The 25,265-nt window shown below is 48.4% G+C and overlaps 27 non-coding genes across 27 annotated transcripts; all 27 read right to left on the reverse strand.

Moving 5' to 3' along the window:
* Window positions 1-449: 449 nt before the first annotated feature.
* Trnas-gcu lies at window positions 450-531 on the reverse strand. Its single transcript has one exon. It is a non-coding gene; the product is annotated as a tRNA-Ser (tRNA).
* Window positions 532-1,370: 839 nt separating this feature from the next.
* Window positions 1,371-1,452, reverse strand: Trnas-gcu. Its single transcript has one exon. It is a non-coding gene; the product is annotated as a tRNA-Ser (tRNA).
* Window positions 1,453-2,291: 839 nt separating this feature from the next.
* On the reverse strand, window positions 2,292-2,373 carry Trnas-gcu. The gene has a single exon. It is a non-coding gene; the product is annotated as a tRNA-Ser (tRNA).
* An 839-nt stretch (window positions 2,374-3,212) lies between these two features.
* Trnas-gcu lies at window positions 3,213-3,294 on the reverse strand. The gene has a single exon. It is a non-coding gene; the product is annotated as a tRNA-Ser (tRNA).
* An 839-nt stretch (window positions 3,295-4,133) lies between these two features.
* Window positions 4,134-4,215, reverse strand: Trnas-gcu. The gene has a single exon. It is a non-coding gene; the product is annotated as a tRNA-Ser (tRNA).
* Window positions 4,216-5,054: 839 nt separating this feature from the next.
* Window positions 5,055-5,136, reverse strand: Trnas-gcu. Its single transcript has one exon. It is a non-coding gene; the product is annotated as a tRNA-Ser (tRNA).
* Window positions 5,137-5,975: 839 nt separating this feature from the next.
* Window positions 5,976-6,057, reverse strand: Trnas-gcu. Its single transcript has one exon. It is a non-coding gene; the product is annotated as a tRNA-Ser (tRNA).
* Window positions 6,058-6,896: 839 nt separating this feature from the next.
* On the reverse strand, window positions 6,897-6,978 carry Trnas-gcu. Its single transcript has one exon. It is a non-coding gene; the product is annotated as a tRNA-Ser (tRNA).
* An 838-nt stretch (window positions 6,979-7,816) lies between these two features.
* Trnas-gcu lies at window positions 7,817-7,898 on the reverse strand. Its single transcript has one exon. It is a non-coding gene; the product is annotated as a tRNA-Ser (tRNA).
* An 839-nt stretch (window positions 7,899-8,737) lies between these two features.
* Trnas-gcu lies at window positions 8,738-8,819 on the reverse strand. The gene has a single exon. It is a non-coding gene; the product is annotated as a tRNA-Ser (tRNA).
* Window positions 8,820-9,658: 839 nt separating this feature from the next.
* Window positions 9,659-9,740, reverse strand: Trnas-gcu. Its single transcript has one exon. It is a non-coding gene; the product is annotated as a tRNA-Ser (tRNA).
* An 839-nt stretch (window positions 9,741-10,579) lies between these two features.
* Window positions 10,580-10,661, reverse strand: Trnas-gcu. Its single transcript has one exon. It is a non-coding gene; the product is annotated as a tRNA-Ser (tRNA).
* An 838-nt stretch (window positions 10,662-11,499) lies between these two features.
* On the reverse strand, window positions 11,500-11,581 carry Trnas-gcu. Its single transcript has one exon. It is a non-coding gene; the product is annotated as a tRNA-Ser (tRNA).
* Window positions 11,582-12,419: 838 nt separating this feature from the next.
* Trnas-gcu lies at window positions 12,420-12,501 on the reverse strand. Its single transcript has one exon. It is a non-coding gene; the product is annotated as a tRNA-Ser (tRNA).
* Window positions 12,502-13,340: 839 nt separating this feature from the next.
* On the reverse strand, window positions 13,341-13,422 carry Trnas-gcu. The gene has a single exon. It is a non-coding gene; the product is annotated as a tRNA-Ser (tRNA).
* Window positions 13,423-14,260: 838 nt separating this feature from the next.
* Trnas-gcu lies at window positions 14,261-14,342 on the reverse strand. The gene has a single exon. It is a non-coding gene; the product is annotated as a tRNA-Ser (tRNA).
* Window positions 14,343-15,181: 839 nt separating this feature from the next.
* On the reverse strand, window positions 15,182-15,263 carry Trnas-gcu. The gene has a single exon. It is a non-coding gene; the product is annotated as a tRNA-Ser (tRNA).
* An 839-nt stretch (window positions 15,264-16,102) lies between these two features.
* Window positions 16,103-16,184, reverse strand: Trnas-gcu. The gene has a single exon. It is a non-coding gene; the product is annotated as a tRNA-Ser (tRNA).
* An 839-nt stretch (window positions 16,185-17,023) lies between these two features.
* Trnas-gcu lies at window positions 17,024-17,105 on the reverse strand. Its single transcript has one exon. It is a non-coding gene; the product is annotated as a tRNA-Ser (tRNA).
* Window positions 17,106-17,944: 839 nt separating this feature from the next.
* Window positions 17,945-18,026, reverse strand: Trnas-gcu. Its single transcript has one exon. It is a non-coding gene; the product is annotated as a tRNA-Ser (tRNA).
* An 839-nt stretch (window positions 18,027-18,865) lies between these two features.
* Trnas-gcu lies at window positions 18,866-18,947 on the reverse strand. Its single transcript has one exon. It is a non-coding gene; the product is annotated as a tRNA-Ser (tRNA).
* An 838-nt stretch (window positions 18,948-19,785) lies between these two features.
* Trnas-gcu lies at window positions 19,786-19,867 on the reverse strand. Its single transcript has one exon. It is a non-coding gene; the product is annotated as a tRNA-Ser (tRNA).
* Window positions 19,868-20,706: 839 nt separating this feature from the next.
* Window positions 20,707-20,788, reverse strand: Trnas-gcu. The gene has a single exon. It is a non-coding gene; the product is annotated as a tRNA-Ser (tRNA).
* An 839-nt stretch (window positions 20,789-21,627) lies between these two features.
* Trnas-gcu lies at window positions 21,628-21,709 on the reverse strand. The gene has a single exon. It is a non-coding gene; the product is annotated as a tRNA-Ser (tRNA).
* An 838-nt stretch (window positions 21,710-22,547) lies between these two features.
* Window positions 22,548-22,629, reverse strand: Trnas-gcu. The gene has a single exon. It is a non-coding gene; the product is annotated as a tRNA-Ser (tRNA).
* An 839-nt stretch (window positions 22,630-23,468) lies between these two features.
* Window positions 23,469-23,550, reverse strand: Trnas-gcu. The gene has a single exon. It is a non-coding gene; the product is annotated as a tRNA-Ser (tRNA).
* Window positions 23,551-24,388: 838 nt separating this feature from the next.
* Trnas-gcu lies at window positions 24,389-24,470 on the reverse strand. The gene has a single exon. It is a non-coding gene; the product is annotated as a tRNA-Ser (tRNA).
* Between the last annotated feature and the right edge of the window lie 795 nt (window positions 24,471-25,265).

Raw genomic sequence — 25,265 nt, forward strand, 5'->3', positions numbered from 1 at the left:
GAGCTTGGTGTTTGGTCGGCCACTAGCGACGGATGGCTGCAAAGTCAAGTCTCTCCAGTAGGCCTTGCCAAATCGCTTCTGTAGATGGCGGCCTCACTTGAAACAAACTGTCGGAAGGCGACAGTTGTGCTACAGATGGATTATTATAGGCTCGATACGTTAAAATGACTGCGACAGGTATGCACTTAAATATAAATAAGAGCTCGTCGTTCGCAAATACCAACATACTCTTAGCTGCAGCCGAAATTTCATTGGTTTGTAGATCTCGAAATGATGTTTAATTCGAAGGGCATACGCTATGGAATGTTGTGCGCTTTCATCTGGTAGGCAGTTTTGTCTCGTATTTCATACACACGCTATCTGCCACGTATACGCGTCGTTGTTACTACTGAGTGGCGTTTCGCACGGAGAAGGAGTGACCGCAAACGCGTGCTTCACGTAAAATTCATCGACGAGGATGGGATTCGAACCCAAGCGTGCAGAGCACATTGGATTAGCAGTCCAACGCCTTAACCACTCGGCCACCTCGTCTGCTGGTACAACAGCTGTGTCTTGGGCTAGTGCTTGCGGAAAGAAGACATTTGTCGATTCGAAAACGCATTCAAAACATCGTACTGGGCCGGTGTTAACGCCTTATGCCAAGCTGCAGTGCAGCCGACCAAGCTCCCACTCGCGAATCGTTTAATGACAGCATCCGTCCACGTCGATATCCGATCGGGGCAAAATCACCGGCCCACCTATTTACCGCAGTAATAAGCATTGTATCGACATGCAGTGTCGTCTAATGCAAATGAGAAAGGTGCTGTGCATTCTTTTCCACGACTTACTGCAACGAAACGTACAGCTCGATACGCTACACTGATATTGCTTGCAAGGTTTTGACGTTCCCCCTAGCCCAAGATTGTCCTGCTGTTTGCGATGGAGCTTGGTGTTTGGTCGGCCACTAGCGACGGATGGCTGCAAAGTCAAGTCTCTCCAGTAGGCCTTGCCAAATCGCTTCTGTAGATGGCGGCCTCACTTGAAACAAACTGTCGGAAGGCGACAGTTGTGCTACAGATGGATTATTATAGGCTCGATACGTTAAAATGACTGCGACAGGTATGCACTTAAATATAAATAAGAGCTCGTCGTTCGCAAATACCAACATACTCTTAGCTGCAGCCGAAATTTCATTGGTTTGTAGATCTCGAAATGATGTTTAATTCGAAGGGCATACGCTATGGAATGTTGTGCGCTTTCATCTGGTAGGCAGTTTTGTCTCGTATTTCATACACACGCTATCTGCCACGTATACGCGTCGTTGTTACTACTGAGTGGCGTTTCGCACGGAGAAGGAGTGACCGCAAACGCGTGCTTCACGTAAAATTCATCGACGAGGATGGGATTCGAACCCACGCGTGCAGAGCACATTGGATTAGCAGTCCAACGCCTTAACCACTCGGCCACCTCGTCTGCTGGTACAACAGCTGTGTCTTGGGCTAGTGCTTGCGGAAAGAAGACATTTGTCGATTCGAAAACGCATTCAAAACATCGTACTGGGCCGGTGTTAACGTCTTATGCCAAGCTGCAGTGCAGCCGACCAAGCTCCCACTCGCGAATCGTTTAATGACAGCATCCGTCCACGTCGATATCCGATCGGGGCAAAATCACCGGCCCACCTATTTACCGCAGTAATAAGCATTGTATCGACATGCAGTGTCGTCTAATGCAAATGAGAAAGGTGCTGTGCATTCTTTTCCACGACTTACTGCAACGAAACGTACAGCTCGATACGCTACACTGATATTGCTTGCAAGGTTTTGACGTTCCCCCTAGCCCAAGATTGTCCTGCTGTTTGCGATGGAGCTTGGTGTTTGGTCGGCCACTAGCGACGGATGGCTGCAAAGTCAAGTCTCTCCAGTAGGCCTTGCCAAATCGCTTCTGTAGATGGCGGCCTCACTTGAAACAAACTGTCGGAAGGCGACAGTTGTGCTACAGATGGATTATTATAGGCTCGATACGTTAAAATGACTGCGACAGGTATGCACTTAAATATAAATAAGAGCTCGTCGTTCGCAAATACCAACATACTCTTAGCTGCAGCCGAAATTTCATTGGTTTGTAGATCTCGAAATGATGTTTAATTCGAAGGGCATACGCTATGGAATGTTGTGCGCTTTCATCTGGTAGGCAGTTTTGTCTCGTATTTCATACACACGCTATCTGCCACGTATACGCGTCGTTGTTACTACTGAGTGGCGTTTCGCACGGAGAAGGAGTGACCGCAAACGCGTGCTTCACGTAAAATTCATCGACGAGGATGGGATTCGAACCCAAGCGTGCAGAGCACATTGGATTAGCAGTCCAACGCCTTAACCACTCGGCCACCTCGTCTGCTGGTACAACAGCTGTGTCTTGGGCTAGTGCTTGCGGAAAGAAGACATTTGTCGATTCGAAAACGCATTCAAAACATCGTACTGGGCCGGTGTTAACGCCTTATGCCAAGCTGCAGTGCAGCCGACCAAGCTCCCACTCGCGAATCGTTTAATGACAGCATCCGTCCACGTCGATATCCGATCGGGGCAAAATCACCGGCCCACCTATTTACCGCAGTAATAAGCATTGTATCGACATGCAGTGTCGTCTAATGCAAATGAGAAAGGTGCTGTGCATTCTTTTCCACGACTTACTGCAACGAAACGTACAGCTCGATACGCTACACTGATATTGCTTGCAAGGTTTTGACGTTCCCCCTAGCCCAAGATTGTCCTGCTGTTTGCGATGGAGCTTGGTGTTTGGTCGGCCACTAGCGACGGATGGCTGCAAAGTCAAGTCTCTCCAGTAGGCCTTGCCAAATCGCTTCTGTAGATGGCGGCCTCACTTGAAACAAACTGTCGGAAGGCGACAGTTGTGCTACAGATGGATTATTATAGGCTCGATACGTTAAAATGACTGCGACAGGTATGCACTTAAATATAAATAAGAGCTCGTCGTTCGCAAATACCAACATACTCTTAGCTGCAGCCGAAATTTCATTGGTTTGTAGATCTCGAAATGATGTTTAATTCGAAGGGCATACGCTATGGAATGTTGTGCGCTTTCATCTGGTAGGCAGTTTTGTCTCGTATTTCATACACACGCTATCTGCCACGTATACGCGTCGTTGTTACTACTGAGTGGCGTTTCGCACGGAGAAGGAGTGACCGCAAACGCGTGCTTCACGTAAAATTCATCGACGAGGATGGGATTCGAACCCACGCGTGCAGAGCACATTGGATTAGCAGTCCAACGCCTTAACCACTCGGCCACCTCGTCTGCTGGTACAACAGCTGTGTCTTGGGCTAGTGCTTGCGGAAAGAAGACATTTGTCGATTCGAAAACGCATTCAAAACATCGTACTGGGCCGGTGTTAACGCCTTATGCCAAGCTGCAGTGCAGCCGACCAAGCTCCCACTCGCGAATCGTTTAATGACAGCATCCGTCCACGTCGATATCCGATCGGGGCAAAATCACCGGCCCACCTATTTACCGCAGTAATAAGCATTGTATCGACATGCAGTGTCGTCTAATGCAAATGAGAAAGGTGCTGTGCATTCTTTTCCACGACTTACTGCAACGAAACGTACAGCTCGATACGCTACACTGATATTGCTTGCAAGGTTTTGACGTTCCCCCTAGCCCAAGATTGTCCTGCTGTTTGCGATGGAGCTTGGTGTTTGGTCGGCCACTAGCGACGGATGGCTGCAAAGTCAAGTCTCTCCAGTAGGCCTTGCCAAATCGCTTCTGTAGATGGCGGCCTCACTTGAAACAAACTGTCGGAAGGCGACAGTTGTGCTACAGATGGATTATTATAGGCTCGATACGTTAAAATGACTGCGACAGGTATGCACTTAAATATAAATAAGAGCTCGTCGTTCGCAAATACCAACATACTCTTAGCTGCAGCCGAAATTTCATTGGTTTGTAGATCTCGAAATGATGTTTAATTCGAAGGGCATACGCTATGGAATGTTGTGCGCTTTCATCTGGTAGGCAGTTTTGTCTCGTATTTCATACACACGCTATCTGCCACGTATACGCGTCGTTGTTACTACTGAGTGGCGTTTCGCACGGAGAAGGAGTGACCGCAAACGCGTGCTTCACGTAAAATTCATCGACGAGGATGGGATTCGAACCCACGCGTGCAGAGCACATTGGATTAGCAGTCCAACGCCTTAACCACTCGGCCACCTCGTCTGCTGGTACAACAGCTGTGTCTCGGGCTAGTGCTTGCGGAAAGAAGACATTTGTCGATTCGAAAACGCATTCAAAACATCGTTCTGGGTCGGTGTTAACGTCTTATGCCAAGCTGCAGTGCAGCCGACCAAGCTCCCACTCGCGAATCGTTTAATGACAGCATCCGTCCACGTCGATATCCGATCGGGGCAAAATCACCGGCCCACCTATTTACCGCAGGAATAAGCATTGTATCGACATGCAGTGTCGTCTAATGCAAATGAGAAAGGTGCTGTGCATTCTTTTCCACGACTTACTGCAACGAAACGTACAGCTCGATACGCTACACTGATATTGCTTGCAAGGTTTTGACGTTCCCCCTAGCCCAAGATTGTCCTGCTGTTTGCGATGGAGCTTGGTGTTTGGTCGGCCACTAGCGACGGATGGCTGCAAAGTCAAGTCTCTCCAGTAGGCCTTGCCAAATCGCTTCTGTAGATGGCGGCCTCACTTGAAACAAACTGTCGGAAGGCGACAGTTGTGCTACAGATGGATTATTATAGGCTCGATACGTTAAAATGACTGCGACAGGTATGCACTTAAATATAAATAAGAGCTCGTCGTTCGCAAATACCAACATACTCTTAGCTGCAGCCGAAATTTCATTGGTTTGTAGATCTCGAAATGATGTTTAATTCGAAGGGCATACGCTATGGAATGTTGTGCGCTTTCATCTGGTAGGCAGTTTTGTCTCGTATTTCATACACACGCTATCTGCCACGTATACGCGTCGTTGTTACTACTGAGTGGCGTTTCGCACGGAGAAGGAGTGACCGCAAACGCGTGCTTCACGTAAAATTCATCGACGAGGATGGGATTCGAACCCACGCGTGCAGAGCACATTGGATTAGCAGTCCAACGCCTTAACCACTCGGCCACCTCGTCTGCTGGTACAACAGCTGTGTCTTGGGCTAGTGCTTGCGGAAAGAAGACATTTGTCGATTCGAAAACGCATTCAAAACATCGTACTGGGCCGGTGTTAACGCCTTATGCCAAGCTGCAGTGCAGCCGACCAAGCTCCCACTCGCGAATCGTTTAATGACAGCATCCGTCCACGTCGATATCCGATCGGGGCAAAATCACCGGCCCACCTATTTACCGCAGTAATAAGCATTGTATCGACATGCAGTGTCGTCTAATGCAAATGAGAAAGGTGCTGTGCATTCTTTTCCACGACTTACTGCAACGAAACGTACAGCTCGATACGCTACACTGATATTGCTTGCAAGGTTTTGACGTTCCCCCTAGCCCAAGATTGTCCTGCTGTTTGCGATGGAGCTTGGTGTTTGGTCGGCCACTAGCGACGGATGGCTGCAAAGTCAAGTCTCTCCAGTAGGCCTTGCCAAATCGCTTCTGTAGATGGCGGCCTCACTTGAAACAAACTGTCGGAAGGCGACAGTTGTGCTACAGATGGATTATTATAGGCTCGATACGTTAAAATGACTGCGACAGGTATGCACTTAAATATAAATAAGAGCTCGTCGTTCGCAAATACCAACATACTCTTAGCTGCAGCCGAAATTTCATTGGTTTGTAGATCTCGAAATGATGTTTAATTCGAAGGGCATACGCTATGGAATGTTGTGCGCTTTCATCTGGTAGGCAGTTTTGTCTCGTATTTCATACACACGCTATCTGCCACGTATACGCGTCGTTGTTACTACTGAGTGGCGTTTCGCACGGAGAAGGAGTGACCGCAAACGCGTGCTTCACGTAAAATTCATCGACGAGGATGGGATTCGAACCCACGCGTGCAGAGCACATTGGATTAGCAGTCCAACGCCTTAACCACTCGGCCACCTCGTCTGCTGGTACAACAGCTGTGTCTTGGGCTAGTGCTTGCGGAAAGAAGACATTTGTCGATTCGAAAACGCATTCAAAACATCGTACTGGGCCGGTGTTAACGCCTTATGCCAAGCTGCAGTGCAGCCGACCAAGCTCCCACTCGCGAATCGTTTAATGACAGCATCCGTCCACGTCGATATCCGATCGGGGCAAAATCACCGGCCCACCTATTTACCGCAGTAATAAGCATTGTATCGACATGCAGTGTCGTCTAATGCAAATGAGAAAGGTGCTGTGCATTCTTTTCCACGACTTACTGCAACGAAACGTACAGCTCGATACGCTACACTGATATTGCTTGCAAGGTTTTGACGTTCCCCCTAGCCCAAGATTGTCCTGCTGTTTGCGATGGAGCTTGGTGTTTGGTCGGCCACTAGCGACGGATGGCTGCAAAGTCAAGTCTCTCCAGTAGGCCTTGCCAAATCGCTTCTGTAGATGGCGGCCTCACTTGAAACAAACTGTCGGAAGGCGACAGTTGTGCTACAGATGGATTATTATAGGCTCGATACGTTAAAATGACTGCGACAGGTATGCACTTAAATATAAATAAGAGCTCGTCGTTCGCAAATACCAACATACTCTTAGCTGCAGCCGAAATTTCATTGGTTTGTAGATCTCGAAATGATGTTTAATTCGAAGGGCATACGCTATGGAATGTTGTGCGCTTTCATCTGGTAGGCAGTTTTGTCTCGTATTTCATACACACGCTATCTGCCACGTATACGCGTCGTTGTTACTACTGAGTGGCGTTTCGCACGGAGAAGGAGTGACCGCAAACGCGTGCTTCACGTAAAATTCATCGACGAGGATGGGATTCGAACCCACGCGTGCAGAGCACATTGGATTAGCAGTCCAACGCCTTAACCACTCGGCCACCTCGTCTGCTGGTACAAAAGCTGTGTCTTGGGCTAGTGCTTGCGGAAAGAAGACATTTGTCGATTCGAAAACGCATTCAAAACATCGTACTGGGCCGGTGTTAACGCCTATGCCAAGCTGCAGTGCAGCCGACCAAGCTCCCACTCGCGAATCGTTTAATGACAGCATCCGTCCACGTCGATATCCGATCGGGGCAAAATCACCGGCCCACCTATTTACCGCAGTAATAAGCATTGTATCGACATGCAGTGTCGTCTAATGCAAATGAGAAAGGTGCTGTGCATTCTTTTCCACGACTTACTGCAACGAAACGTACAGCTCGATACGCTACACTGATATTGCTTGCAAGGTTTTGACGTTCCCCCTAGCCCAAGATTGTCCTGCTGTTTGCGATGGAGCTTGGTGTTTGGTCGGCCACTAGCGACGGATGGCTGCAAAGTCAAGTCTCTCCAGTAGGCCTTGCCAAATCGCTTCTGTAGATGGCGGCCTCACTTGAAACAAACTGTCGGAAGGCGACAGTTGTGCTACAGATGGATTATTATAGGCTCGATACGTTAAAATGACTGCGACAGGTATGCACTTAAATATAAATAAGAGCTCGTCGTTCGCAAATACCAACATACTCTTAGCTGCAGCCGAAATTTCATTGGTTTGTAGATCTCGAAATGATGTTTAATTCGAAGGGCATACGCTATGGAATGTTGTGCGCTTTCATCTGGTAGGCAGTTTTGTCTCGTATTTCATACACACGCTATCTGCCACGTATACGCGTCGTTGTTACTACTGAGTGGCGTTTCGCACGGAGAAGGAGTGACCGCAAACGCGTGCTTCACGTAAAATTCATCGACGAGGATGGGATTCGAACCCACGCGTGCAGAGCACATTGGATTAGCAGTCCAACGCCTTAACCACTCGGCCACCTCGTCTGCTGGTACAACAGCTGTGTCTTGGGCTAGTGCTTGCGGAAAGAAGACATTTGTCGATTCGAAAACGCATTCAAAACATCGTACTGGGCCGGTGTTAACGCCTTATGCCAAGCTGCAGTGCAGCCGACCAAGCTCCCACTCGCGAATCGTTTAATGACAGCATCCGTCCACGTCGATATCCGATCGGGGCAAAATCACCGGCCCACCTATTTACCGCAGTAATAAGCATTGTATCGACATGCAGTGTCGTCTAATGCAAATGAGAAAGGTGCTGTGCATTCTTTTCCACGACTTACTGCAACGAAACGTACAGCTCGATACGCTACACTGATATTGCTTGCAAGGTTTTGACGTTCCCCCTAGCCCAAGATTGTCCTGCTGTTTGCGATGGAGCTTGGTGTTTGGTCGGCCACTAGCGACGGATGGCTGCAAAGTCAAGTCTCTCCAGTAGGCCTTGCCAAATCGCTTCTGTAGATGGCGGCCTCACTTGAAACAAACTGTCGGAAGGCGACAGTTGTGCTACAGATGGATTATTATAGGCTCGATACGTTAAAATGACTGCGACAGGTATGCACTTAAATATAAATAAGAGCTCGTCGTTCGCAAATACCAACATACTCTTAGCTGCAGCCGAAATTTCATTGGTTTGTAGATCTCGAAATGATGTTTAATTCGAAGGGCATACGCTATGGAATGTTGTGCGCTTTCATCTGGTAGGCAGTTTTGTCTCGTATTTCATACACACGCTATCTGCCACGTATACGCGTCGTTGTTACTACTGAGTGGCGTTTCGCACGGAGAAGGAGTGACCGCAAACGCGTGCTTCACGTAAAATTCATCGACGAGGATGGGATTCGAACCCACGCGTGCAGAGCACATTGGATTAGCAGTCCAACGCCTTAACCACTCGGCCACCTCGTCTGCTGGTACAACAGCTGTGTCTTGGGCTAGTGCTTGCGGAAAGAAGACATTTGTCGATTCGAAAACGCATTCAAAACATCGTACTGGGCCGGTGTTAACGCCTTATGCCAAGCTGCAGTGCAGCCGACCAAGCTCCCACTCGCGAATCGTTTAATGACAGCATCCGTCCACGTCGATATCCGATCGGGGCAAAATCACCGGCCCACCTATTTACCGCAGTAATAAGCATTGTATCGACATGCAGTGTCGTCTAATGCAAATGAGAAAGGTGCTGTGCATTCTTTTCCACGACTTACTGCAACGAAACGTACAGCTCGATACGCTACACTGATATTGCTTGCAAGGTTTTGACGTTCCCCCTAGCCCAAGATTGTCCTGCTGTTTGCGATGGAGCTTGGTGTTTGGTCGGCCACTAGCGACGGATGGCTGCAAAGTCAAGTCTCTCCAGTAGGCCTTGCCAAATCGCTTCTGTAGATGGCGGCCTCACTTGAAACAAACTGTCGGAAGGCGACAGTTGTGCTACAGATGGATTATTATAGGCTCGATACGTTAAAATGACTGCGACAGGTATGCACTTAAATATAAATAAGAGCTCGTCGTTCGCAAATACCAACATACTCTTAGCTGCAGCCGAAATTTCATTGGTTTGTAGATCTCGAAATGATGTTTAATTCGAAGGGCATACGCTATGGAATGTTGTGCGCTTTCATCTGGTAGGCAGTTTTGTCTCGTATTTCATACACACGCTATCTGCCACGTATACGCGTCGTTGTTACTACTGAGTGGCGTTTCGCACGGAGAAGGAGTGACCGCAAACGCGTGCTTCACGTAAAATTCATCGACGAGGATGGGATTCGAACCCACGCGTGCAGAGCACATTGGATTAGCAGTCCAACGCCTTAACCACTCGGCCACCTCGTCTGCTGGTACAACAGCTGTGTCTTGGGCTAGTGCTTGCGGAAAGAAGACATTTGTCGATTCGAAAACGCATTCAAAACATCGTACTGGGCCGGTGTTAACGCCTTATGCCAAGCTGCAGTGCAGCCGACCAAGCTCCCACTCGCGAATCGTTTAATGACAGCATCCGTCCACGTCGATATCCGATCGGGGCAAAATCACCGGCCCACCTATTTACCGCAGTAATAAGCATTGTATCGACATGCAGTGTCGTCTAATGCAAATGAGAAAGGTGCTGTGCATTCTTTTCCACGACTTACTGCAACGAAACGTACAGCTCGATACGCTACACTGATATTGCTTGCAAGGTTTTGACGTTCCCCCTAGCCCAAGATTGTCCTGCTGTTTGCGATGGAGCTTGGTGTTTGGTCGGCCACTAGCGACGGATGGCTGCAAAGTCAAGTCTCTCCAGTAGGCCTTGCCAAATCGCTTCTGTAGATGGCGGCCTCACTTGAAACAAACTGTCGGAAGGCGACAGTTGTGCTACAGATGGATTATTATAGGCTCGATACGTTAAAATGACTGCGACAGGTATGCACTTAAATATAAATAAGAGCTCGTCGTTCGCAAATACCAACATACTCTTAGCTGCAGCCGAAATTTCATTGGTTTGTAGATCTCGAAATGATGTTTAATTCGAAGGGCATACGCTATGGAATGTTGTGCGCTTTCATCTGGTAGGCAGTTTTGTCTCGTATTTCATACACACGCTATCTGCCACGTATACGCGTCGTTGTTACTACTGAGTGGCGTTTCGCACGGAGAAGGAGTGACCGCAAACGCGTGCTTCACGTAAAATTCATCGACGAGGATGGGATTCGAACCCACGCGTGCAGAGCACATTGGATTAGCAGTCCAACGCCTTAACCACTCGGCCACCTCGTCTGCTGGTACAAAAGCTGTGTCTTGGGCTAGTGCTTGCGGAAAGAAGACATTTGTCGATTCGAAAACGCATTCAAAACATCGTACTGGGCCGGTGTTAACGCCTATGCCAAGCTGCAGTGCAGCCGACCAAGCTCCCACTCGCGAATCGTTTAATGACAGCATCCGTCCACGTCGATATCCGATCGGGGCAAAATCACCGGCCCACCTATTTACCGCAGTAATAAGCATTGTATCGACATGCAGTGTCGTCTAATGCAAATGAGAAAGGTGCTGTGCATTCTTTTCCACGACTTACTGCAACGAAACGTACAGCTCGATACGCTACACTGATATTGCTTGCAAGGTTTTGACGTTCCCCCTAGCCCAAGATTGTCCTGCTGTTTGCGATGGAGCTTGGTGTTTGGTCGGCCACTAGCGACGGATGGCTGCAAAGTCAAGTCTCTCCAGTAGGCCTTGCCAAATCGCTTCTGTAGATGGCGGCCTCACTTGAAACAAACTGTCGGAAGGCGACAGTTGTGCTACAGATGGATTATTATAGGCTCGATACGTTAAAATGACTGCGACAGGTATGCACTTAAATATAAATAAGAGCTCGTCGTTCGCAAATACCAACATACTCTTAGCTGCAGCCGAAATTTCATTGGTTTGTAGATCTCGAAATGATGTTTAATTCGAAGGGCATACGCTATGGAATGTTGTGCGCTTTCATCTGGTAGGCAGTTTTGTCTCGTATTTCATACACACGCTATCTGCCACGTATACGCGTCGTTGTTACTACTGAGTGGCGTTTCGCACGGAGAAGGAGTGACCGCAAACGCGTGCTTCACGTAAAATTCATCGACGAGGATGGGATTCGAACCCACGCGTGCAGAGCACATTGGATTAGCAGTCCAACGCCTTAACCACTCGGCCACCTCGTCTGCTGGTACAAAAGCTGTGTCTTGGGCTAGTGCTTGCGGAAAGAAGACATTTGTCGATTCGAAAACGCATTCAAAACATCGTACTGGGCCGGTGTTAACGCCTATGCCAAGCTGCAGTGCAGCCGACCAAGCTCCCACTCGCGAATCGTTTAATGACAGCATCCGTCCACGTCGATATCCGATCGGGGCAAAATCACCGGCCCACCTATTTACCGCAGTAATAAGCATTGTATCGACATGCAGTGTCGTCTAATGCAAATGAGAAAGGTGCTGTGCATTCTTTTCCACGACTTACTGCAACGAAACGTACAGCTCGATACGCTACACTGATATTGCTTGCAAGGTTTTGACGTTCCCCCTAGCCCAAGATTGTCCTGCTGTTTGCGATGGAGCTTGGTGTTTGGTCGGCCACTAGCGACGGATGGCTGCAAAGTCAAGTCTCTCCAGTAGGCCTTGCCAAATCGCTTCTGTAGATGGCGGCCTCACTTGAAACAAACTGTCGGAAGGCGACAGTTGTGCTACAGATGGATTATTATAGGCTCGATACGTTAAAATGACTGCGACAGGTATGCACTTAAATATAAATAAGAGCTCGTCGTTCGCAAATACCAACATACTCTTAGCTGCAGCCGAAATTTCATTGGTTTGTAGATCTCGAAATGATGTTTAATTCGAAGGGCATACGCTATGGAATGTTGTGCGCTTTCATCTGGTAGGCAGTTTTGTCTCGTATTTCATACACACGCTATCTGCCACGTATACGCGTCGTTGTTACTACTGAGTGGCGTTTCGCACGGAGAAGGAGTGACCGCAAACGCGTGCTTCACGTAAAATTCATCGACGAGGATGGGATTCGAACCCACGCGTGCAGAGCACATTGGATTAGCAGTCCAACGCCTTAACCACTCGGCCACCTCGTCTGCTGGTACAACAGCTGTGTCTTGGGCTAGTGCTTGCGGAAAGAAGACATTTGTCGATTCGAAAACGCATTCAAAACATCGTACTGGGCCGGTGTTAACGCCTTATGCCAAGCTGCAGTGCAGCCGACCAAGCTCCCACTCGCGAATCGTTTAATGACAGCATCCGTCCACGTCGATATCCGATCGGGGCAAAATCACCGGCCCACCTATTTACCGCAGTAATAAGCATTGTATCGACATGCAGTGTCGTCTAATGCAAATGAGAAAGGTGCTGTGCATTCTTTTCCACGACTTACTGCAACGAAACGTACAGCTCGATACGCTACACTGATATTGCTTGCAAGGTTTTGACGTTCCCCCTAGCCCAAGATTGTCCTGCTGTTTGCGATGGAGCTTGGTGTTTGGTCGGCCACTAGCGACGGATGGCTGCAAAGTCAAGTCTCTCCAGTAGGCCTTGCCAAATCGCTTCTGTAGATGGCGGCCTCACTTGAAACAAACTGTCGGAAGGCGACAGTTGTGCTACAGATGGATTATTATAGGCTCGATACGTTAAAATGACTGCGACAGGTATGCACTTAAATATAAATAAGAGCTCGTCGTTCGCAAATACCAACATACTCTTAGCTGCAGCCGAAATTTCATTGGTTTGTAGATCTCGAAATGATGTTTAATTCGAAGGGCATACGCTATGGAATGTTGTGCGCTTTCATCTGGTAGGCAGTTTTGTCTCGTATTTCATACACACGCTATCTGCCACGTATACGCGTCGTTGTTACTACTGAGTGGCGTTTCGCACGGAGAAGGAGTGACCGCAAACGCGTGCTTCACGTAAAATTCATCGACGAGGATGGGATTCGAACCCACGCGTGCAGAGCACATTGGATTAGCAGTCCAACGCCTTAACCACTCGGCCACCTCGTCTGCTGGTACAAAAGCTGTGTCTTGGGCTAGTGCTTGCGGAAAGAAGACATTTGTCGATTCGAAAACGCATTCAAAACATCGTACTGGGCCGGTGTTAACGCCTATGCCAAGCTGCAGTGCAGCCGACCAAGCTCCCACTCGCGAATCGTTTAATGACAGCATCCGTCCACGTCGATATCCGATCGGGGCAAAATCACCGGCCCACCTATTTACCGCAGTAATAAGCATTGTATCGACATGCAGTGTCGTCTAATGCAAATGAGAAAGGTGCTGTGCATTCTTTTCCACGACTTACTGCAACGAAACGTACAGCTCGATACGCTACACTGATATTGCTTGCAAGGTTTTGACGTTCCCCCTAGCCCAAGATTGTCCTGCTGTTTGCGATGGAGCTTGGTGTTTGGTCGGCCACTAGCGACGGATGGCTGCAAAGTCAAGTCTCTCCAGTAGGCCTTGCCAAATCGCTTCTGTAGATGGCGGCCTCACTTGAAACAAACTGTCGGAAGGCGACAGTTGTGCTACAGATGGATTATTATAGGCTCGATACGTTAAAATGACTGCGACAGGTATGCACTTAAATATAAATAAGAGCTCGTCGTTCGCAAATACCAACATACTCTTAGCTGCAGCCGAAATTTCATTGGTTTGTAGATCTCGAAATGATGTTTAATTCGAAGGGCATACGCTATGGAATGTTGTGCGCTTTCATCTGGTAGGCAGTTTTGTCTCGTATTTCATACACACGCTATCTGCCACGTATACGCGTCGTTGTTACTACTGAGTGGCGTTTCGCACGGAGAAGGAGTGACCGCAAACGCGTGCTTCACGTAAAATTCATCGACGAGGATGGGATTCGAACCCACGCGTGCAGAGCACATTGGATTAGCAGTCCAACGCCTTAACCACTCGGCCACCTCGTCTGCTGGTACAACAGCTGTGTCTTGGGCTAGTGCTTGCGGAAAGAAGACATTTGTCGATTCGAAAACGCATTCAAAACATCGTACTGGGCCGGTGTTAACGCCTTATGCCAAGCTGCAGTGCAGCCGACCAAGCTCCCACTCGCGAATCGTTTAATGACAGCATCCGTCCACGTCGATATCCGATCGGGGCAAAATCACCGGCCCACCTATTTACCGCAGTAATAAGCATTGTATCGACATGCAGTGTCGTCTAATGCAAATGAGAAAGGTGCTGTGCATTCTTTTCCACGACTTACTGCAACGAAACGTACAGCTCGATACGCTACACTGATATTGCTTGCAAGGTTTTGACGTTCCCCCTAGCCCAAGATTGTCCTGCTGTTTGCGATGGAGCTTGGTGTTTGGTCGGCCACTAGCGACGGATGGCTGCAAAGTCAAGTCTCTCCAGTAGGCCTTGCCAAATCGCTTCTGTAGATGGCGGCCTCACTTGAAACAAACTGTCGGAAGGCGACAGTTGTGCTACAGATGGATTATTATAGGCTCGATACGTTAAAATGACTGCGACAGGTATGCACTTAAATATAAATAAGAGCTCGTCGTTCGCAAATACCAACATACTCTTAGCTGCAGCCGAAATTTCATTGGTTTGTAGATCTCGAAATGATGTTTAATTCGAAGGGCATACGCTATGGAATGTTGTGCGCTTTCATCTGGTAGGCAGTTTTGTCTCGTATTTCATACACACGCTATCTGCCACGTATACGCGTCGTTGTTACTACTGAGTGGCGTTTCGCACGGAGAAGGAGTGACCGCAAACGCGTGCTTCACGTAAAATTCATCGACGAGGATGGGATTCGAACCCACGCGTGCAGAGCACATTGGATTAGCAGTCCAACGCCTTAACCACTCGGCCACCTCGTCTGCTGGTACAACAGCTGTGTCTTGGGCTAGTGCTTGCGGAAAGAAGACATTTGTCGATTCGAAAACGCATTCAAAACATCGTACTGGGCCGGTGTTAACGCCTTATGCCAAGCTGCAGTGCAGCCGACCAAGCTCCCACTCGCGAATCGTTTAATGACAGCATCCGTCCACGTCGATATCCGATCGGGGCAAAATCACCGGCCCACCTATTTACCGCAGTAATAAGCATTGTATCGACATGCAGTGTCGTCTAATGCAAATGAGAAAGGTGCTGTGCATTCTTTTCCACGACTTACTGCAACGAAACGTACAGCTCGATACGCTACACTGATATTGCTTGCAAGGTTTTGACGTTCCCCCTAGCCCAAGATTGTCCTGCTGTTTGCGATGGAGCTTGGTGTTTGGTCGGCCACTAGCGACGGATGGCTGCAAAGTCAAGTCTCTCCAGTAGGCCTTGCCAAATCGCTTCTGTAGATGGCGGCCTCACTTGAAACAAACTGTCGGAAGGCGACAGTTGTGCTACAGATGGATTATTATAGGCTCGATACGTTAAAATGACTGCGACAGGTATGCACTTAAATATAAATAAGAGCTCGTCGTTCGCAAATACCAACATACTCTTAGCTGCAGCCGAAATTTCATTGGTTTGTAGATCTCGAAATGATGTTTAATTCGAAGGGCATACGCTATGGAATGTTGTGCGCTTTCATCTGGTAGGCAGTTTTGTCTCGTATTTCATACACACGCTATCTGCCACGTATACGCGTCGTTGTTACTACTGAGTGGCGTTTCGCACGGAGAAGGAGTGACCGCAAACGCGTGCTTCACGTAAAATTCATCGACGAGGATGGGATTCGAACCCACGCGTGCAGAGCACATTGGATTAGCAGTCCAACGCCTTAACCACTCGGCCACCTCGTCTGCTGGTACAACAGCTGTGTCTTGGGCTAGTGCTTGCGGAAAGAAGACATTTGTCGATTCGAAAACGCATTCAAAACATCGTACTGGGCCGGTGTTAACGCCTTATGCCAAGCTGCAGTGCAGCCGACCAAGCTCCCACTCGCGAATCGTTTAATGACAGCATCCGTCCACGTCGATATCCGATCGGGGCAAAATCACCGGCCCACCTATTTACCGCAGTAATAAGCATTGTATCGACATGCAGTGTCGTCTAATGCAAATGAGAAAGGTGCTGTGCATTCTTTTCCACGACTTACTGCAACGAAACGTACAGCTCGATACGCTACACTGATATTGCTTGCAAGGTTTTGACGTTCCCCCTAGCCCAAGATTGTCCTGCTGTTTGCGATGGAGCTTGGTGTTTGGTCGGCCACTAGCGACGGATGGCTGCAAAGTCAAGTCTCTCCAGTAGGCCTTGCCAAATCGCTTCTGTAGATGGCGGCCTCACTTGAAACAAACTGTCGGAAGGCGACAGTTGTGCTACAGATGGATTATTATAGGCTCGATACGTTAAAATGACTGCGACAGGTATGCACTTAAATATAAATAAGAGCTCGTCGTTCGCAAATACCAACATACTCTTAGCTGCAGCCGAAATTTCATTGGTTTGTAGATCTCGAAATGATGTTTAATTCGAAGGGCATACGCTATGGAATGTTGTGCGCTTTCATCTGGTAGGCAGTTTTGTCTCGTATTTCATACACACGCTATCTGCCACGTATACGCGTCGTTGTTACTACTGAGTGGCGTTTCGCACGGAGAAGGAGTGACCGCAAACGCGTGCTTCACGTAAAATTCATCGACGAGGATGGGATTCGAACCCACGCGTGCAGAGCACATTGGATTAGCAGTCCAACGCCTTAACCACTCGGCCACCTCGTCTGCTGGTACAACAGCTGTGTCTTGGGCTAGTGCTTGCGGAAAGAAGACATTTGTCGATTCGAAAACGCATTCAAAACATCGTTCTGGGTCGGTGTTAACGTCTTATGCCAAGCTGCAGTGCAGCCGACCAAGCTCCCACTCGCGAATCGTTTAATGACAGCATCCGTCCACGTCGATATCCGATCGGGGCAAAATCACCGGCCCACCTATTTACCGCAGGAATAAGCATTGTATCGACATGCAGTGTCGTCTAATGCAAATGAGAAAGGTGCTGTGCATTCTTTTCCACGACTTACTGCAACGAAACGTACAGCTCGATACGCTACACTGATATTGCTTGCAAGGTTTTGACGTTCCCCCTAGCCCAAGATTGTCCTGCTGTTTGCGATGGAGCTTGGTGTTTGGTCGGCCACTAGCGACGGATGGCTGCAAAGTCAAGTCTCTCCAGTAGGCCTTGCCAAATCGCTTCTGTAGATGGCGGCCTCACTTGAAACAAACTGTCGGAAGGCGACAGTTGTGCTACAGATGGATTATTATAGGCTCGATACGTTAAAATGACTGCGACAGGTATGCACTTAAATATAAATAAGAGCTCGTCGTTCGCAAATACCAACATACTCTTAGCTGCAGCCGAAATTTCATTGGTTTGTAGATCTCGAAATGATGTTTAATTCGAAGGGCATACGCTATGGAATGTTGTGCGCTTTCATCTGGTAGGCAGTTTTGTCTCGTATTTCATACACACGCTATCTGCCACGTATACGCGTCGTTGTTACTACTGAGTGGCGTTTCGCACGGAGAAGGAGTGACCGCAAACGCGTGCTTCACGTAAAATTCATCGACGAGGATGGGATTCGAACCCACGCGTGCAGAGCACATTGGATTAGCAGTCCAACGCCTCAACCACTCGGCCACCTCGTCTGCTGGTACAACAGCTGTGTCTTGGGCTAGTGCTTGCGGAAAGAAGACATTTGTCGATTCGAAAACGCATTCAAAACATCGTACTGGGCCGGTGTTAACGTCTTATGCCAAGCTGCAGTGCAGCCGACCAAGCTCCCACTCGCGAATCGTTTAATGACAGCATCCGTCCACGTCGATATCCGATCGGGGCAAAATCACCGGCCCACCTATTTACCGCAGTAATAAGCATTGTATCGACATGCAGTGTCGTCTAATGCAAATGAGAAAGGTGCTGTGCATTCTTTTCCACGACTTACTGCAACGAAACGTACAGCTCGATACGCTACACTGATATTGCTTGCAAGGTTTTGACGTTCCCCCTAGCCCAAGATTGTCCTGCTGTTTGCGATGGAGCTTGGTGTTTGGTCGGCCACTAGCGACGGATGGCTGCAAAGTCAAGTCTCTCCAGTAGGCCTTGCCAAATCGCTTCTGTAGATGGCGGCCTCACTTGAAACAAACTGTCGGAAGGCGACAGTTGTGCTACAGATGGATTATTATAGGCTCGATACGTTAAAATGACTGCGACAGGTATGCACTTAAATATAAATAAGAGCTCGTCGTTCGCAAATACCAACATACTCTTAGCTGCAGCCGAAATTTCATTGGTTTGTAGATCTCGAAATGATGTTTAATTCGAAGGGCATACGCTATGGAATGTTGTGCGCTTTCATCTGGTAGGCAGTTTTGTCTCGTATTTCATACACACGCTATCTGCCACGTATACGCGTCGTTGTTACTACTGAGTGGCGTTTCGCACGGAGAAGGAGTGACCGCAAACGCGTGCTTCACGTAAAATTCATCGACGAGGATGGGATTCGAACCCACGCGTGCAGAGCACATTGGATTAGCAGTCCAACGCCTTAACCACTCGGCCACCTCGTCTGCTGGTACAAAAGCTGTGTCTTGGGCTAGTGCTTGCGGAAAGAAGACATTTGTCGATTCGAAAACGCATTCAAAACATCGTACTGGGCCGGTGTTAACGCCTATGCCAAGCTGCAGTGCAGCCGACCAAGCTCCCACTCGCGAATCGTTTAATGACAGCATCCGTCCACGTCGATATCCGATCGGGGCAAAATCACCGGCCCACCTATTTACCGCAGTAATAAGCATTGTATCGACATGCAGTGTCGTCTAATGCAAATGAGAAAGGTGCTGTGCATTCTTTTCCACGACTTACTGCAACGAAACGTACAGCTCGATACGCTACACTGATATTGCTTGCAAGGTTTTGACGTTCCCCCTAGCCCAAGATTGTCCTGCTGTTTGCGATGGAGCTTGGTGTTTGGTCGGCCACTAGCGACGGATGGCTGCAAAGTCAAGTCTCTCCAGTAGGCCTTGCCAAATCGCTTCTGTAGATGGCGGCCTCACTTGAAACAAACTGTCGGAAGGCGACAGTTGTGCTACAGATGGATTATTATAGGCTCGATACGTTAAAATGACTGCGACAGGTATGCACTTAAATATAAATAAGAGCTCGTCGTTCGCAAATACCAACATACTCTTAGCTGCAGCCGAAATTTCATTGGTTTGTAGATCTCGAAATGATGTTTAATTCGAAGGGCATACGCTATGGAATGTTGTGCGCTTTCATCTGGTAGGCAGTTTTGTCTCGTATTTCATACACACGCTATCTGCCACGTATACGCGTCGTTGTTACTACTGAGTGGCGTTTCGCACGGAGAAGGAGTGACCGCAAACGCGTGCTTCACGTAAAATTCATCGACGAGGATGGGATTCGAACCCACGCGTGCAGAGCACATTGGATTAGCAGTCCAACGCCTTAACCACTCGGCCACCTCGTCTGCTGGTACAACAGCTGTGTCTTGGGCTAGTGCTTGCGGAAAGAAGACATTTGTCGATTCGAAAACGCATTCAAAACATCGTTCTGGGTCGGTGTTAACGTCTTATGCCAAGCTGCAGTGCAGCCGACCAAGCTCCCACTCGCGAATCGTTTAATGACAGCATCCGTCCACGTCGATATCCGATCGGGGCAAAATCACCGGCCCACCTATTTACCGCAGGAATAAGCATTGTATCGACATGCAGTGTCGTCTAATGCAAATGAGAAAGGTGCTGTGCATTCTTTTCCACGACTTACTGCAACGAAACGTACAGCTCGATACGCTACACTGATATTGCTTGCAAGGTTTTGACGTTCCCCCTAGCCCAAGATTGTCCTGCTGTTTGCGATGGAGCTTGGTGTTTGGTCGGCCACTAGCGACGGATGGCTGCAAAGTCAAGTCTCTCCAGTAGGGCTTGCCAAATCGCTTCTGTAGATGGCGGCCTCACTTGAAACAAACTGTCGGAAGGCGACAGTTGTGCTACAGATGGATTATTATAGGCTCGATACGTTAAAATGACTGCGACAGGTATGCACTTAAATATAAATAAGAGCTCGTCGTTCGCAAATACCAACATACTCTTAGCTGCAGCCGAAATTTCATTGGTTTGTAGATCTCGAAATGATGTTTAATTCGAAGGGCATACGCTATGGAATGTTGTGCGCTTTCATCTGGTAGGCAGTTTTGTCTCGTATTTCATACACACGCTATCTGCCACGTATACGCGTCGTTGTTACTACTGAGTGGCGTTTCGCACGGAGAAGGAGTGACCGCAAACGCGTGCTTCACGTAAAATTCATCGACGAGGATGGGATTCGAACCCACGCGTGCAGAGCACATTGGATTAGCAGTCCAACGCCTCAACCACTCGGCCACCTCGTCTGCTGGTACAACAGCTGTGTCTTGGGCTAGTGCTTGCGGAAAGAAGACATTTGTCGATTCGAAAACGCATTCAAAACATCGTACTGGGCCGGTGTTAACGTCTTATGCCAAGCTGCAGTGCAGCCGACCAAGCTCCCACTCGCGAATCGTTTAATGACAGCATCCGTCCACGTCGATATCCGATCGGGGCAAAATCACCGGCCCACCTATTTACCGCAGTAATAAGCATTGTATCGACATGCAGTGTCGTCTAATGCAAATGAGAAAGGTGCTGTGCATTCTTTTCCACGACTTACTGCAACGAAACGTACAGCTCGATACGCTACACTGATATTGCTTGCAAGGTTTTGACGTTCCCCCTAGCCCAAGATTGTCCTGCTGTTTGCGATGGAGCTTGGTGTTTGGTCGGCCACTAGCGACGGATGGCTGCAAAGTCAAGTCTCTCCAGTAGGCCTTGCCAAATCGCTTCTGTAGATGGCGGCCTCACTTGAAACAAACTGTCGGAAGGAGACAGTTGTGCTACAGATGGATTATTATAGGCTCGATACGTTAAAATGACTGCGACAGGTATGCACTTAAATATAAATAAGAGCTCGTCGTTCGCAAATACCAACATACTCTTAGCTGCAGCCGAAATTTCATTGGTTTGTAGATCTCGAAATGATGTTTAATTCGAAGGGCATACGCTATGGAATGTTGTGCGCTTTCATCTGGTAGGCAGTTTTGTCTCGTATTTCATACACACGCTATCTGCCACGTATACGCGTCGTTGTTACTACTGAGTGGCGTTTCGCACGGAGAAGGAGTGACCGCAAACGCGTGCTTCACGTAAAATTCATCGACGAGGATGGGATTCGAACCCACGCGTGCAGAGCACATTGGATTAGCAGTCCAACGCCTTAACCACTCGGCCACCTCGTCTGCTGGTACAAAAGCTGTGTCTTGGGCTAGTGCTTGCGGAAAGAAGACATTTGTCGATTCGAAAACGCATTCAAAACATCGTACTGGGCCGGTGTTAACGCCTATGCCAAGCTGCAGTGCAGCCGACCAAGCTCCCACTCGCGAATCGTTTAATGACAGCATCCGTCCACGTCGATATCCGATCGGGGCAAAATCACCGGCCCACCTATTTACCGCAGTAATAAGCATTGTATCGACATGCAGTGTCGTCTAATGCAAATGAGAAAGGTGCTGTGCATTCTTTTCCACGACTTACTGCAACGAAACGTACAGCTCGATACGCTACACTGATATTGCTTGCAAGGTTTTGACGTTCCCCCTAGCCCAAGATTGTCCTGCTGTTTGCGATGGAGCTTGGTGTTTGGTCGGCCACTAGCGACGGATGGCTGCAAAGTCAAGTCTCTCCAGTAGGCCTTGCCAAATCGCTTCTGTAGATGGCGGCCTCACTTGAAACAAACTGTCGGAAGGCGACAGTTGTGCTACAGATGGATTATTATAGGCTCGATACGTTAAAATGACTGCGACAGGTATGCACTTAAATATAAATAAGAGCTCGTCGTTCGCAAATACCAACATACTCTTAGCTGCAGCCGAAATTTCATTGGTTTGTAGATCTCGAAATGATGTTTAATTCGAAGGGCATACGCTATGGAATGTTGTGCGCTTTCATCTGGTAGGCAGTTTTGTCTCGTATTTCATACACACGCTATCTGCCACGTATACGCGTCGTTGTTACTACTGAGTGGCGTTTCGCACGGAGAAGGAGTGACCGCAAACGCGTGCTTCACGTAAAATTCATCGACGAGGATGGGATTCGAACCCACGCGTGCAGAGCACATTGGATTAGCAGTCCAACGCCTTAACCACTCGGCCACCTCGTCTGCTGGTACAACAGCTGTGTCTTGGGCTAGTGCTTGCGGAAAGAAGACATTTGTCGATTCGAAAACGCATTCAAAACATCGTACTGGGCCGGTGTTAACGCCTTATGCCAAGCTGCAGTGCAGCCGACCAAGCTCCCACTCGCGAATCGTTTAATGACAGCATCCGTCCACGTCGATATCCGATCGGGGCAAAATCACCGGCCCACCTATTTACCGCAGTAATAAGCATTGTATCGACATGCAGTGTCGTCTAATGCAAATGAGAAAGGTGCTGTGCATTCTTTTCCACGACTTACTGCAACGAAACGTACAGCTCGATACGCTACACTGATATTGCTTGCAAGGTTTTGACGTTCCCCCTAGCCCAAGATTGTCCTGCTGTTTGCGATGGAGCTTGGTGTTTGGTCGGCCACTAGCGACGGATGGCTGCAAAGTCAAGTCTCTCCAGTAGGCCTTGCCAAATCGCTTCTGTAGATGGCGGCCTCACTTGAAACAAACTGTCGGAAGGCGACAGTTGTGCTACAGATGGATTATTATAGGCTCGATACGTTAAAATGACTGCGACAGGTATGCACTTAAATATAAATAAGAGCTCGTCGTTCGCAAATACCAACATACTCTTAGCTGCAGCCGAAATTTCATTGGTTTGTAGATCTCGAAATGATGTTTAATTCGAAGGGCATACGCTATGGAATGTTGTGCGCTTTCATCTGGTAGGCAGTTTTGTCTCGTATTTCATACACACGCTATCTGCCACGTATACGCGTCGTTGTTACTACTGAGTGGCGTTTCGCACGGAGAAGGAGTGACCGCAAACGCGTGCTTCACGTAAAATTCATCGACGAGGATGGGATTCGAACCCACGCGTGCAGAGCACATTGGATTAGCAGTCCAACGCCTTAACCACTCGGCCACCTCGTCTGCTGGTACAAAAGCTGTGTCTTGGGCTAGTGCTTGCGGAAAGAAGACATTTGTCGATTCGAAAACGCATTCAAAACATCGTACTGGGCCGGTGTTAACGCCTATGCCAAGCTGCAGTGCAGCCGACCAAGCTCCCACTCGCGAATCGTTTAATGACAGCATCCGTCCACGTCGATATCCGATCGGGGCAAAATCACCGGCCCACCTATTTACCGCAGTAATAAGCATTGTATCGACATGCAGTGTCGTCTAATGCAAATGAGAAAGGTGCTGTGCATTCTTTTCCACGACTTACTGCAACGAAACGTACAGCTCGATACGCTACACTGATATTGCTTGCAAGGTTTTGACGTTCCCCCTAGCCCAAGATTGTCCTGCTGTTTGCGATGGAGCTTGGTGTTTGGTCGGCCACTAGCGACGGATGGCTGCAAAGTCAAGTCTCTCCAGTAGGCCTTGCCAAATCGCTTCTGTAGATGGCGGCCTCACTTGAAACAAACTGTCGGAAGGCGACAGTTGTGCTACAGATGGATTATTATAGGCTCGATACGTTAAAATGACTGCGACAGGTATGCACTTAAATATAAATAAGAGCTCGTCGTTCGCAAATACCAACATACTCTTAGCTGCAGCCGAAATTTCATTGGTTTGTAGATCTCGAAATGATGTTTAATTCGAAGGGCATACGCTATGGAATGTTGTGCGCTTTCATCTGGTAGGCAGTTTTGTCTCGTATTTCATACACACGCTATCTGCCACGTATACGCGTCGTTGTTACTACTGAGTGGCGTTTCGCACGGAGAAGGAGTGACCGCAAACGCGTGCTTCACGTAAAATTCATCGACGAGGATGGGATTCGAACCCACGCGTGCAGAGCACATTGGATTAGCAGTCCAACGCCTTAACCACTCGGCCACCTCGTCTGCTGGTACAACAGCTGTGTCTTGGGCTAGTGCTTGCGGAAAGAAGACATTTGTCGATTCGAAAACGCATTCAAAACATCGTTCTGGGTCGGTGTTAACGTCTTATGCCAAGCTGCAGTGCAGCCGACCAAGCTCCCACTCGCGAATCGTTTAATGACAGCATCCGTCCACGTCGATATCCGATCGGGGCAAAATCACCGGCCCACCTATTTACCGCAGGAATAAGCATTGTATCGACATGCAGTGTCGTCTAATGCAAATGAGAAAGGTGCTGTGCATTCTTTTCCACGACTTACTGCAACGAAACGTACAGCTCGATACGCTACACTGATATTGCTTGCAAGGTTTTGACGTTCCCCCTAGCCCAAGATTGTCCTGCTGTTTGCGATGGAGCTTGGTGTTTGGTCGGCCACTAGCGACGGATGGCTGCAAAGTCAAGTCTCTCCAGTAGGGCTTGCCAAATCGCTTCTGTAGATGGCGGCCTCACTTGAAACAAACTGTCGGAAGGCGACAGTTGTGCTACAGATGGATTATTATAGGCTCGATACGTTAAAATGACTGCGACAGGTATGCACTTAAATATAAATAAGAGCTCGTCGTTCGCAAATACCAACATACTCTTAGCTGCAGCCGAAATTTCATTGGTTTGTAGATCTCGAAATGATGTTTAATTCGAAGGGCATACGCTATGGAATGTTGTGCGCTTTCATCTGGTAGGCAGTTTTGTCTCGTATTTCATACACACGCTATCTGCCACGTATACGCGTCGTTGTTACTACTGAGTGGCGTTTCGCA

The sequence above is a fragment of the Schistocerca piceifrons genome, unplaced genomic scaffold (genome assembly GCF_021461385.2).
Source record: "Schistocerca piceifrons isolate TAMUIC-IGC-003096 unplaced genomic scaffold, iqSchPice1.1 HiC_scaffold_637, whole genome shotgun sequence".
In the NCBI taxonomy this organism is placed as follows: domain Eukaryota; kingdom Metazoa; phylum Arthropoda; class Insecta; order Orthoptera; family Acrididae; genus Schistocerca; species Schistocerca piceifrons.